Here is a 13,700-nt window from a genome sequence, read left to right on the forward strand (position 1 = left end):
TCATCTTATCGTATACTTGCAATGGGCCTTATGCACATGCCATTGTCGGGGGACTGGATTATACAGTAAACCCTTGCTAACTCAAACTCTGATAACTGAAATATCGGTGACGTCGCTATTTTTTTTCGTGCTCGGTGTCAACTCCATCTATATTTCGCGTCTTATCTCAAAACGTTTTCGCACTGTGTTCCGGATATCTCAAAATCTTCAATGCGAAAATGTCATAAGCCAAAGGTTTCCATACTATTTGCGCAGCTGCGATTGTACGATGTGGGGTGCTGACAGACGCTAGCCGCGTCCACACAAGTGACTCGGAGCCCCTTGACTGAACGAATGCTCACACCTTTATTCCACAACCACATATATAGAACGCATGGCACGTAGCGCCCTCTACATCTCTCCCCCGAGATATGCACACAAGAAACACCAAACATTTCACAAGTCAAGTCTTCTCGGAGTCTTGACTCTACGACCAAACCTCGTGACTCTCACTCTACAATCTTTGGAGACTTGCGGTGTTGCTGTTGCCGTGGCGTCTGTTGCCGTGGTCTGCTCTTCGTGCTTCTCACGGTTTTCACTCCGAGTTGGCTCGTTGAGCTGACTCATCGTTGTGTCTGAATAGGGCACTAGATGTATCCTATTATGCACAAGCACCGCGTTGGGTGTTTCGACGACGTACGAGAGGGGCTTGGAGGCTGGGCTGAGAACAGACGCCGTATCCTTGATGTCTCGAACCCACACCGTATCACCCGGGTACAGCGGAGGAAGTACGGTCGCAGCATGACGGCGATCAAAGTCTTTCTTCTGCCGCCCTCTCACATCTTCGTCTTGGCACTTCACATCGTCTGGCGCAGGCCACTGCGGTTCCAGGCGGTCTACTGTCTTGGGAAGCCTGGTTCGCAAGCTGCGACCCAACAGTAGCTGCGCTAGGCTGAACCCTGTGACGCCTGCAGTGTCTCTGTACGACAGAAGAGCCACAAAAAGGATCGTCTGCTTTCGCAAACAACTCTTTGAGCGTACGCACCATCCTTTCCACTTCCCCATTTGACTGCGGGTAGTTTGGACTTGACGTGATGTGTTGGAAGCCATAGTACTTCGCAAAAGCTGCAAAGGCTCGTGAAGCAAATTGCGGTCCATTATCACTTCGTACTACGGCGCGAATGCCAAAACGAGCAAAAACGCTTTTGACTGCATTCATGACCGCCTGAGTTCGTGCTTCGCATGGAGATGATTTCAGGGTATCCAGAACGATAATCAACTACTAGTAGATAGTTGTGTCCCTTGTAACTAAACAAGTCCATTCCTACTTCTTGCCATGGTTGTTGTGGAGTATTCGTTACGACCAAAGGCTCTCTTCTTTGCGCTCTTGTGACTGCACACTGTCTGCAGCGAGTGACTCTATCACGTATTTGCTGCGAAAGTCCATACCACCACACGGAATCTTTCGCCCATAGTCTGCATCGGTCAATTCCCTGGTGTCCATCATGGATAAGTTGAAGTGTATCCTTTTGCAGCAAAGCTGGGATGACAAAGCGATTACGTTTTAGCAGGATTCCGTTGCACAAGGAGCGATCACCTCGATGGCTGCAGTACTTCTTGAGGTGCTCCGGAAGCCTGTCCCGACGAGGCCAGCCTTGACTGCAGTATTTCATGAGCTGGCTGCATTCCGAGTCCAGTTCGTGGTGCCTGCGAACCTCATCTACCGTAACCAGCGTCGTGTCTGTAACAGTAGCAACTTCAAATTCAACAAACTCGTCTACCACATCCACCGCACTGATCGACGCCTTCTCATCCGGAGCCCTTGAAAGAGTATCCGCAGTGGCTAGCTGTTCGCCAGGAACGTAGACCACGCTAAACTGGTAGCGCATAAGCTTGATGCGAAACCGTCGAATACGTGGGGGCACCGTGTCCAAGTCAGCGTTTCCAAGTAGTGTTACCAGCGTCTGGTGATCGGTTTCTACCGTGAAGTTTAGGCCGCGCACATATTGGTCAAAACGGTACACTGCCCATGCTACTGCCAGCGCTTCTTTCTCTGTTTGGCTGTAGCACTCTTCCGCTTCAGTAAGCGACCTGGATGCGAACGCTACCGCTCGTCGCTCACCTGATGGTTGTTCCTGCAGAAGAACCGTGCCCAATCCAAATAAGCTCGCGCCGCATGAGACAATGGTATTACGGCCGGGATGATACTTAGCGACGCACAGGTCCGAGGTGAGCATCGCTTTTACCTTAATAAAAGCGGTCTCTTGAAGCGGTCCACATTGCCATGCATTTTTCTCACCTAGCAAAGCGCGAATAGGGGCGGTTGCTTGCGAAAGGTTAGGCAGGAAGCGACCAATATTATTAGCCATGCCGAGGAATCGCCTAACCCCGGCGACGTCCTTAGGTGGCTCCAAGTTGCGCAGTGCCTCGAGTTTGCTGGGACTTGGCGAGATACCGTTGGCGGCGATCACCACACCCAGAAACTCTACTTTGTCTTGATTGAAGCAGCGTTTTGACTTGTTGAGTTTAACTGCGGCTGTCTTTAGACGTTCAAGAACCTCCACAAGTCACTTGTCGTGCTCTTCTCGATCTTTGCCGAAAACCAGAATGTCATCTATCATGTTGACGACGTTCGGTTGCCCCTCCGGATTTCGAGCCATTTCTCACTGAAAATATTCCGGTGCTGAAGTCAAGCCGGAAGGTAAAAGACAGTAGCAGTAGTGTCCAAATGGTGTGATGAATGTGGTATACTCTTGGCATTCTCGGGACAATCGCACTTGGTGAAATCCTGCAGTCGCGTCGAGCTTTGAGAACACTTTGGCGTCGCCCAGTTGGCCGAGTAGCCATTCGACCGTTGGAAGCACATGCTTTTGACGGAGAACTTCTTTGTTGAGCTTCGTTAAGTCCACACATATTTGGATTCCACCTGATGCCTTCGGTACTGCGACCAGACCGGCACACCATGGCGTCGGCTCGGTAATGCGCCTGATGACACCTTGTTTTTCCATCTGGTCCAGCTCCTCCTTTACCTGGTTGTACAGAGGAATGGGAATGCTGCGAGGAACACTGAGAGCAAATGGCCTGGCATTTGGCTTGAGTCGAATGGTGTACTCCTCCCCTACAGTAACAAGCCCTTCGAAGATGTCCTGGCCAGGGGTTGCGTCGCTTGCAGAGCTAGCTTGCTTTTCAGGTCGCTGTGCGGCGTCGATGAACTTCACGACTCCGAATGCGAGGATAGCAGGGTAGCCTAGTAGAGGTGTAGACTGCGAAGGCATGACGTACACTGACTGTACACAGGTGCAGCTCTTCCACTCCAACGTAGCTGTTAATTGGCCTGTTACTTTCAAAGGGCAATTTCCTGGACCGGGGACAAAACCCTCCGGTTTTTCGAGTCACGATGGTACTCCTGAAAAAGTGCTTGGAACGACGGTAACTTCTGCTCCTTAGTCGACCTTGAATTTGAATGCGACTCCTTTCACGTGGACCCAAACAAACTTAGCCTTTGCCTCACGACTGCTCTTGACAGCATGCATCTCGATGGCATGTGACTGTCGGCTTTGCGTGCGCTGTTTGGCTAAGCAAACTGCTTCGAAGTATCCTTTCTTCTTGCAAAACTTGCAAACAGCTTTGTTGGCAAGACAAAATTTTCGCTGATGCTGATCTCGTCCGCAGAAGTGACACGATCTGTGCGCGCCGGCGAGGAGCGTTTCTCTTGCTGCCGACACTTGATTACGTGACGGCCTTCTCGTTGGCCTGTGTTTCGCTACATCAACGGCGACTGGCCCAGATAACTGGTTTTGTCGTTCACCTTTTTCTCGTTCCGCATCTTCATGCAGCCGTGCATGCAGAAGCGTTTTATCGAGTGTCAAGTCAGAAGGACGGCACAGTTGCTCCGATAACCTGCTACCGAGCAGACCAACAATAAAGCGGTCGCGAACGAGCCTGTCCTCAATGGACGCTGAGCCGTAGTTACATCTTTTTACCATGTTTCGCAACGCGGAATAAAAGGCATCGGCGCTCTCGTCTTCTAGCTGCGTCCGCTTGTGGAAACGATAACTCTCGTGAACTTCGTTTAGCGGGTGCACGAAATACGAGGTGAACTTGCTTTTAACAACGCTGTGCGACTGAACTTCTTCGGCCGAGAAGTTGAAAGATGCCAGCACGCGTCGACCTTGAACACCCATGCAATAAAGGAGCGTTCATACCCGAACCTCGTCGGTAGCTTGGTGCAATCCTGTAGCGTAGGCATAGTCCTCGAACTGCTCAATCCAGGTAGACCATGCACTTGGGTCGCCGAAGTCGAAGTTCGATAGCTGTGGCTGTTGGAGTCCAGGTACCCCGGCAAACACAGCGTCCGGCTTGTTCTCCATTAGAGAGAGCGAACGGCGACCACTTCTGACACCATGCACGATGTGGGGTGCTGACAGACGCTAGCCGCGTCTACACAAGTGACTCGGAGACCCTTGACCGAACGAATGCTCACCTTTATTCCACAACCACATATATAGAACGCATGGCGCGTAGCGCCGTCTACAGTGATATCGCCAAAAAGTGACCAGACCGCAACTTTGTTCCGCTTTTCCACGTCATTGGACCCTAATTCCACTTCCGTTGCAACCTGCCCCGCGGTGGTGCCACGCCCTGAAGCACACGTAGAGTGGCCAGGGCACATATTGTCCGGCTTGGGCTTTTATCAGAACAAAAGGTAAGCGCGAGGGAAGAGGGCGAGAAGGTGAAGCAGGCGCGCGCGTGCGTAGACTGAAGGCGCCTGTGCAGCGGTGACCAGCACTTTCTGGAAATTCTATGCCACTCTTATCATCCACTGTTCTCGGCCGACTGTGATCGCATTTATAATCCGGCTGGAGTGTCCCTCTTGCCCCCGACAAAGCGCGATGAGCGCGAGAAGGTACGCGCGACCTCCACAACATGCATGCTCGCGTGCGCCGGAGAGTCGCCAGCTTGCTTATTCGTTGTGCTTTGTATCTATTTATTTATTTATTTATTGCAAATACTGTCAGAGCCCGAGGGCATTACAGAAAGGAGTGAGTAATGCATATACAAGTTTGCAATAGTACAATTTATGAAAATACAAGTTAACAAAATAAGTAACTTTCAATGGCTTTTCTGACCTTAGTGTCGATAATGGCAGCGATGGATGCAGGAAGGTGGTTCCATTCTGCACTGGTTTTTTGGAATGAAAGAATAATTATATAAGTTGGTTCGGCAAAATGGCACACCAACCTTGAACTTGTGTTCCACACGCGATGAAATGTGCGTCGGTTGAAGAAAAAAGACAGCTTGTTAACACTTTATTCGGATGATAGATTTTGTGAAAGAGGCAGAGACGAAGAAATTTGCGACGTAAAGGCAGATCAGGCAGGTTTAGTGTGTTCTTCATAGTGGATACAGAAGCGTAGCGGGAATAATTTGATAGAATAAACCGGGCTGCGCGATTCTGAACAGATTCCAGGGAAGCGATTAGTATGGATTGTCTGGGGTCCCAGATGCTGGATGCATATTCTAGTTTTGGACGGTCTAAATTTTTATAAAGAATTAATTTTAAGGAAGACGGCGCTTTGGAAAAGTTTCGGCGCAGGTAGCCAAGAGTGCGGTTAGCATTGCGGGTTACGTAATCAACGTGCATGTTCCAGGATAGGTCGTTAGTAATGTTAATGCCAAGGTATTTGTAGGAGTTAACGGCATTCAAGGGGGCTCCTTGAAGGAAATAGCTGTGGTTTGTACTGTGAGGGCGCCGGGTTATTCTCATGGTTTTACATTTGTTAACGTTTACTTGCATAAGCCATTTGTCACACCATAGAGATAATTGATCGAGATCTTTTTTGCATACTTAGTGAATCAGATAAATTTGTTATTTTGCTGTAAATTACGCAGTCCTCTGCAAAAAAGCTTAATTGATGAAAAAAACTATACTGTCAGGAGATCATCTATATATACAAGAAACAACAGAGGGCCCAGTACAGACCCCCTGTGGTACGCCGGACGTAACAGGAGAAAGAGCAGAAGAATAATTGTTAGCAGTTACATATTGAGTACGGTTTGAAAGAAAGTCTTTAATCCAGTTAAATACGCTAGTGTCGACATTAAGCTTACTAAGCTTGAAGAGGAGTAAGTCATGAGGTACTGAGTCAAATGCCTTTGCGAAATCGAGAAAAAATGCAGTCTATATTGAAACCGAGGTAAGTAGCTATAAGCAGATCATTAGTAAACGTTAGTAGTTGGGTCTGACTCGAAAGCATTTTCCTAAATCCATGTTGAGAATTATTAAAAAAAAGAATTGTTCTCCAAAAATTCAATTAGCTGTGAATGTATGATGTGTTCTATCATTTTGCATGGTATGCTAGTCAGCGAAATCGGACGATGGTTATCTGCTGAATGAGCATTACCCGATTTGAAGATAGGTACCACCTTCCCCACCTTCAAGTCGCTGGGTAATGTGGAACACCGTAACGATTGTTCAAAAAGTTTTGAGAGTATGCTTGCTGAGTACACTATGGTTATTTTTAGCATCTTTGAGTTGAGTAGGTCAGCACCAGCGGAAGAGGATATCTTCAGATTGTCAATGAGCTTGGTAACGCCAACCCAATCTATAACAACGGGGTCCATAGGGGGAAAGTTTTGGTCAGGTAAACGGGGTAATGATGCAGGAGAAGCTGTACTGAAGACGGAAACAAATGCGTTGTTTAAGGCTGTGCAAGACTGGCTAAGAAGAAGGATAGTGTCATCGCTACCAGATAACTGTATGAGTCGTGTTGTTGAACCACTGACAATGCTCCAAAATTTGCGAGGGTTCGTTCGAAGTACCGATGGCAGGGTGTTGTTAAGAAAAGAATCTTTTGCGCACTGAATCGCACCAGTATATTCTTTATGAACTCGCTGATGTGCTGCCCAATGATCAGTATTGTTAGTTCGCTTGGCGTGACGGAACATTCTTTTCTTTTTTATTTGATAGGCGCTTTAACGAAGAGTTGGACCATGGTGACCGGGAATTGTAGATGATTTTCTTTTTCGGAATATATCGTTCAACGAGATGTAGAATCTTTTCTTTATACATGGTCCAGTTTTCTTCTATGGAATTTTTTGTCAATGTTGCTGACATAGCCTTCTGTAAATAGTTTTAACTCGGCTATTATTGAACTTGTATCCGCTCTGTTATAGTCCCGTATTATTTTATATTTTTCCTCATTTCTGTGTCGTGTTTTTAAGGTAAAGTGAATCAATGAATGGTCACTTAATCCTGGGAGGTAAGTAAAGTCAGAAACTAACTCTGGAATTGTAGTAAATAGTAGGTCCAGAATACTGGAAGATGTTGCGGTTGTACGAATCGGCTCATGAACGAGTTGAGTAAGGTTAAAGTCAGCACAAAGATTAAGAAATTGCAAACATTCCGATGAGACATTTTTTACGGTAGAGGAATCATTGTTCCATAGTATTGTGGGAAAGTTGAAGTCGCCTAAAATAAACAGAGGGGAATAGGGAAACCTAATTACAAGGCTATTAAGGACATCATGAAGATCGTTACAAAAAGAAGATGAGGCAGCTGGAGGACGGTACAATGCACAGAAAATAAATTCATGATTTGCAATAGATACACTTACAGAAACAAGTTCCAAAGACGATACGACTGCAACAGCTGAGGATGCGAGCATGCCACTAACAGCAATAAGTACACCGCCCCCAGATCGGACGTCACTGTCCCAGCGGTATATATTGTAATTCTTTTCACATTGGAATATTACGGAGTCCTTTATCTTAGCAGAGAGCCAGGTCCCAGTTATAACAATTACATTAGCGGTGCATGAATCTATGGCTGATGATAACGCGACACGTTTGTTAAGAATGCTCCGCGCCTTTGTAAAGAGCAGCGATACATCGTTTCCGTCTTTCTTAACGGCTCTCAGCTATGATGAACTTGAAGTTGCGCCCCCATTGCCCCACGCATGCGTCTTAGCAACAGGTTCTAATTCGCGCACTGAGTCAGTGACTGCGCAGTAAGCATACATTTTATTATTCATGATGAGTTTGTTATATCGCAGTGAGCCTGACTGGCCCTTCGACTTACTAAATTCGATTAACTTCTTACGCGATTGACGGGTTGATCTACAAACATCTTCACCGTATCAATGTGGATCAGCGCGCTAGGCCATGGTGCACGCTAAGCCAGCTGCGCCGAGTGTTTCGTATCTTTTGTTGCGTTTCTATAAGTAGGAAATTCAGGGCCGCGACGTTTCAGCAATGCTTTTTTATGAAGCAGTTTCCTATAACACTTTGTCAGGGGTTGTAGCGGCGTTCTGCCCGCGTCATCGGTGGGATAAGCAAGCCAAAAACAGTGAAAGAAAGGGTTACACATAATTGAGTGGAAGACACGGCTACAATATCTATGCCCTAGCGCGGTATTGCCGCTCCGCTACAATTTTCGAATACGAGCAATATCGCGATATTTCGCGTCAGTAGGCTTTGAACACTTCAGTACCTACGTGCCACAGTGTTTGCATGGCTCTTTGCGAGCGCAGCTGTAGCTCACAGATGGTTGGCATGCAGGGTGCGAAGTTGAACAATATTGTGACAGGTATAAAACTATTTACACGATGTATTTACAAGGCGTACAATAACAGCAGCTGACAATACCGAGAGACTGTGGCCACTTCGCCATCTTCACCAACTAGGACAGTGTCCTCTTTTCCCACCGTAACACGACACCCGGTAGAAAGAGCACCGTCCCGGTGCTTCAAACGTGGCCGTCGGCAAGGGCAAAGTAAGGATCAAGCCGAGCCTTACTATGGTTGTGAACAGGTACTTCACTTGTGCTAAGCAGGTTGTGTATTCCATTATCTTATGACAGAGAGTACGTGGGAGAAGCGAAGCGATGTGTGAATGTTCGACTTAGGGAGCATGATCTATCTCTTCAAGGGGCCGCGCCACTTCATCTCCCGGAGCATTGCAAGTCGTGCGATTGTCGCCTTGAATAAAAAAAAAAACTAGTTTCATTTTTAAACACGCGAGCCAACTGAAATGGGAAATCTCCGACGCTTACAATATAAGGATTAGGGACAAGGCATGTATCAGCGAACCGTCTATCACTCTTCATGACAAGGAACTGCGTTACCAACTCCCGTCTGGTTATGCGTCAGTTTGTCACAGTTACTTCGATGCATCTCTGTGTGTCGTGCATGTCATGGTTAGCAACTGGCATGTATATATTTGTCAGACATATCTTCAATAAAATATCAGTTGAGAGTCAGCGCTGTGTCGTCGTTTTATACCTTGTTTCGTCCTTTCCTTGGGTTGCACTCTAATGAACCTTACTCTGAGCGGAGGTGTTGAGGAACGCCAAAGAGAAGGGGAGGACCGTCAGGATGAAAACTGCGTCGGTACAATATCCCGTCGTTGAGGAGGAACCATGGTAACGATGGATCAATAGGAGCAGATTCCATTCGGTCAATGAGGGTCCTCAAGTAGCCCATTGGAGTTGCTCGTTGGCCATGTCCAAAATCTGGAAAATGGAAGCAACACTTGCGGAAGCGTCCATTTCGGCGTTGGCGGGCGTGTGTACACAACTGGACAAGCAGTCGGCGTCCTCGTGTAGGCGACCAGGCCTATACGTAACCAAATTACAATACTCTTGTAGCCGCAAAGCCCATCACCCAAGCCTCCCTGTGGGATATTTTAAGAACGAAAGCGAACAGGGCACGTGGTGGCCCGTTACAGTAGAAAAAGTCCTGCCGTATAAAGAGCAGCGGAATTGCGCTACTGCCCACGCAAAGGCCAAGCACTCGCGCTCGGTAATAAGACAGTTTTAGCAGAGCGTATGCTTGCGCTCCGCTCCGCACACGTTTCACGCGTGCTGGTGGCTGCATAGAATGCATTGCTTTCGCTTATCTAACAAGCGCGTCTCCCAGAGACGCCACTGACCTGCTCTCAGCTTGGCGGTAAAACGATTACAAAAGCAACTACACGCCCCCTGACGCACCGCTAAATCAGGTCTCTAGCGGAACGTGGTCAGCGTCCCACGTTCCGCTGCCGCTATGTGTGCTGTGTGCACGCGCGTCAGTGTTCCCAGTAGCGTTTTACTGAGCGGCTGCGTGACAATTGTTGTGATGGGCCGGTCTGAGCGTAGCGGACGGTAAACGCTCTGCTAAAACTCTCTATAGAGTAGTTACGCTCCGCAGGTGACGAAAGATGGCTAGCGTACGCGATGACACGTTCATGGCCGTGTTGAACTTGTGCCATGATGGCACCGATTCCGTGGCCACTGGCATCGGTGCGCACCTCTGTAGGTGCTGAAATAGTGAAATGTCGTGGGGTGCTGAACATGGTGGTAAGGCGAGAAAAGGAGGCGGCCTGTGAGGATCCCCATGAAAACGGCACACTTCTCTTCAGGATATGTGTGGGAGGGCGTGCTATCGTGGCGAAGTCTTCAACTAAGCGGCGGAAGTAAGAGCAAAGGCCCACTAAACTTCGAACATTTGTTGCGGACTGTGGAACAGGGAACTCTGTCACGACGCGAATTTTCTGGGCCTGGTCGGATGCCAGTCACATTGATATGTCCAAGAAGAATAATTCTTTACGTCGCGAACAGACGCAAAGAAGTGTGCGTCTTTCACCTTCTACAAGCAACAACCAAAGAACCTTTATTATCAGAAAGCTGCGGCTTTTATAGACCGCATCACGAGCGCCCCAGCGGCGCTGTAAGTGTTGACGCTGCCCAAGCTGGCGAGCTATCTTATCGCACACCTTCCTCTTTCTTTTTTTTCGTTTTTTTATGAAGCCACTTTTGTTACGAAGCTTCAAATCGTTCTGGAGGAACACATACCTTCCGATTCGTGTGTGATTGTGACAGGGATCGTTACACTGTCGCGCGCCACTTCTTTCATCATCGCCTATTTCTGGTGATCCCGCTGTCAGTTGCGTTGTTCCTTGGTTGTCTTCTAAACTAGTCGGAGGCAGCGGGACGAGATGAGTGCGATTTCTGCGTAGGGAAGTTTCCCCGGAGTCGACCCAGCACGATCTGGGCTCGTCGGCGCTTCCTCGAACAACTCCTTCCCTTTGGAGGTCTACGATCCATACGTCTGTTCCTTCGAACAGTTCGGGCAGATCGCGCAATCCATGGCGTCGGTCGTAGTCGCTCTTCTGGCGCTGAAGTTGTGACCTCTCGAAAGCTGCCAGTTCTTGGAAGTCTGGTGTCCGAGGCTGGAGGCTTTCGCTGGGTGTGGGCAGGACCGTGCGCAGTCGTCTCCCCATGAGCAGCTCGGCGGGGCTGTATCCGTTTTTCAGTGGGCTTGCTCTGTAGGCCAGAAGAGTTTTATAAGCGTCAGCAGTTTTCTTTATGAGCCCTTGATAATTTTTACGGCGGACTCTGCCATTCCGTTGCTTTGATGATAATGAGGGCTAGATGTCACGTGTTGAAAGTTGTGCTCTGATGCAAACTTTGAAAATTCAGCGCCGAAGGCTCGTGAGAATTGTGGCCCATTATCAGAAACAACTACTTGCGGAATTCCGTGTCTAGTGAAAATGGATTTGCAGTGGTTTATTACTGCTGATGAAGTCAGGTTATTCAGCGCTACGAGCTCCGGGTATCGTGAAAAATAATCTGTGATAATCAGCCGCCATTTTCCCTCAAGAAAGAATAAATCCATCGCAATGCGCTGCCATGGCCTATCTGGAAACTTAGTCTGTTGCAGAGGCACCTTTCGGTCGGTTCTCTGCTTGAGGCAGCTGTGGCAGTTCTTTACAAGTCGTTCAATGTCCGCGTCGATACTTGGCCACCAATCTGAGCTCTTGGAACGTGCCCGGCACTTCCCAATGCCGAAGTGTCCCTCGTGAATTGTTTTGAGGACGGGCTGCCGTAGTGTCGATGGGATCACTATCGGAGAGCCGCACATGAGCAGGTTTTCAACAGGGGCAATGTTTTGCCTCACATTCCAGTAAGGCTTCAGGTCAAACCCAACGTCTCGATGGCTTGGCCAGCCTTTTGTACACAGGTTGATAAGAGCTTGACATACCGGGTCTTGCTGTTGCTCCTGGGCAATAAGCTGTAACCTCGGCGCTGTTACCGGGACTGACGAAGTCACTAATCGCAGATAGCCCTGGATGTCGTCCTCCAGTTCCAGGGATTCCGTTTGTGGAAGAGGTGACCGAGAAAGCGCCTCCGCCACCGTGAATTCCCGGCCTGGAACACACACAATGTCATACGTGTAGCACATCAGACGCATGCGCATTCTTTGTAACCTTGGTGTTAGTTCGTTAATTCCTTTTGACCCAAGCAAAGAAACGAGTGCTTTCTGATGTGTCTCGAGGCTAAAGCGCTTTTCTACGAGATAATCACGGAACTTTTCACTAGCCCACACGAGGGCAAGTCCTTCTTTTTCAATTTGGGCGTATCGACGCTCGGTGGTTGTAAGAGTTCTGGAAGTATAAGAAATCGCTTTGAATTGACCGTCTTTTTGCCTTTGGCGCAGGAGAGCACAAAGACCGTATGATGAGGCGTCTGCTGGGACCACTGTTTCCATGTTTGGATCATAGATTCCCAGAACAGGGTCCGATGAATGAAGAGTCTTCCACATCTTGAAGCTTCCTGCGCGGGACCTCACACAATATCCTGTCTTGAGCTCATGATGGACGAAAGAGGCTGAAGGACTTCCGCCATACGGGGCACAAATCAGGCCAGATAATTTGCCATGCCCAATACGCGCCGTAACTCTATCTTGGACGTCGGGTGTGGCGTTTCTGTCACCTCGTCAAACTTTTGCTTATCGGGACACACTGCGTTGTTCCCGATTGTATGTCCCAAAAATGAAATCTGCCTGACACTGAATTCGCACTTATCTCTGTTCAAGGTAATGCCCGCTGTGTGCAGGTGGTCCATCACGGCCCGAAGCCGCACGTCATGCTGCGCCTGCGTGGCACCCCAAATAAGCACAGCGTCCATGTGGCAGACGACTCCCTCCTGCCCTGAAAGAGCCTGTCCCATTCGTCTTTGAACATATTCGGGGGCCGACGAAATTCCGAACGGAATTCGGTTGAAATAAAATCCTCCGAACGGTGTGATAAAAGTTGCGTATTCTTTGCTCCTTTCACTCAGCGGTATCTGCCAGAAACCCGAGTTCGCGTCAAGTTTCGAAAACGTGCTGGCTTCCCGTAGCATTCCGATGGTGTACTCGACGGCTGCGATGGGATGCCAGTCTCGTTGAACGTATCTGTTGACTTCCGTGAAGTCAACAAAGATTCGAACAGCACCCGTGGGTTTGAGAGCGACAACCATAGGTGCGCACTATGTAGAAGGCTCGGTGACAGGAGAGATGACGCCTAGTGCTTGCATGCCCTCGAGCTCTTGTCTTGTTTTTTCGAACAAAGGCAGGGGGACTCTGCGTGGGGACGACAGCGCGAAAGGCTTTGCTTCCGGATTCAACTTGAGGTCGTACTCTTCTTTGAAGGTTCCCAGGCTTGGAACACTTGTGGAAAATCAGATTCGGGGTCCACTTTCTTCACTACGTTGATTTGTTGTATTAGGCAGAGCCTTTCTATCGCTGGTTTCCCATGAAGAGGGGTTCGGAGGCCTTGAAGTACGCACACGTCCTCGCGGCTGCTCGTTTCTGCAAAAGTCATATTCATGGCAGCCATACCAGATATGGCAAGGGATTTACCATCAGGCCCCTGAAGCCAGCGCTTTGCTGGTTGATGTTTTATCGCGGGAAAGATGCGAG

The 13,700-nt window shown here is 48.6% G+C and overlaps 1 pseudogene; it reads right to left on the reverse strand.

The window, feature by feature from the left end:
- Nucleotides 1–435: 435 nt before the first annotated feature.
- On the reverse strand, nucleotides 436–13,258 carry LOC139047109 (uncharacterized; annotated as a pseudogene).
- Nucleotides 13,259–13,700: the final 442 nt, after the last annotated feature.

The sequence above is a fragment of the Dermacentor albipictus genome, chromosome 6 (genome assembly GCF_038994185.2).
Source record: "Dermacentor albipictus isolate Rhodes 1998 colony chromosome 6, USDA_Dalb.pri_finalv2, whole genome shotgun sequence".
NCBI lineage: Eukaryota > Metazoa > Arthropoda > Arachnida > Ixodida > Ixodidae > Dermacentor > Dermacentor albipictus.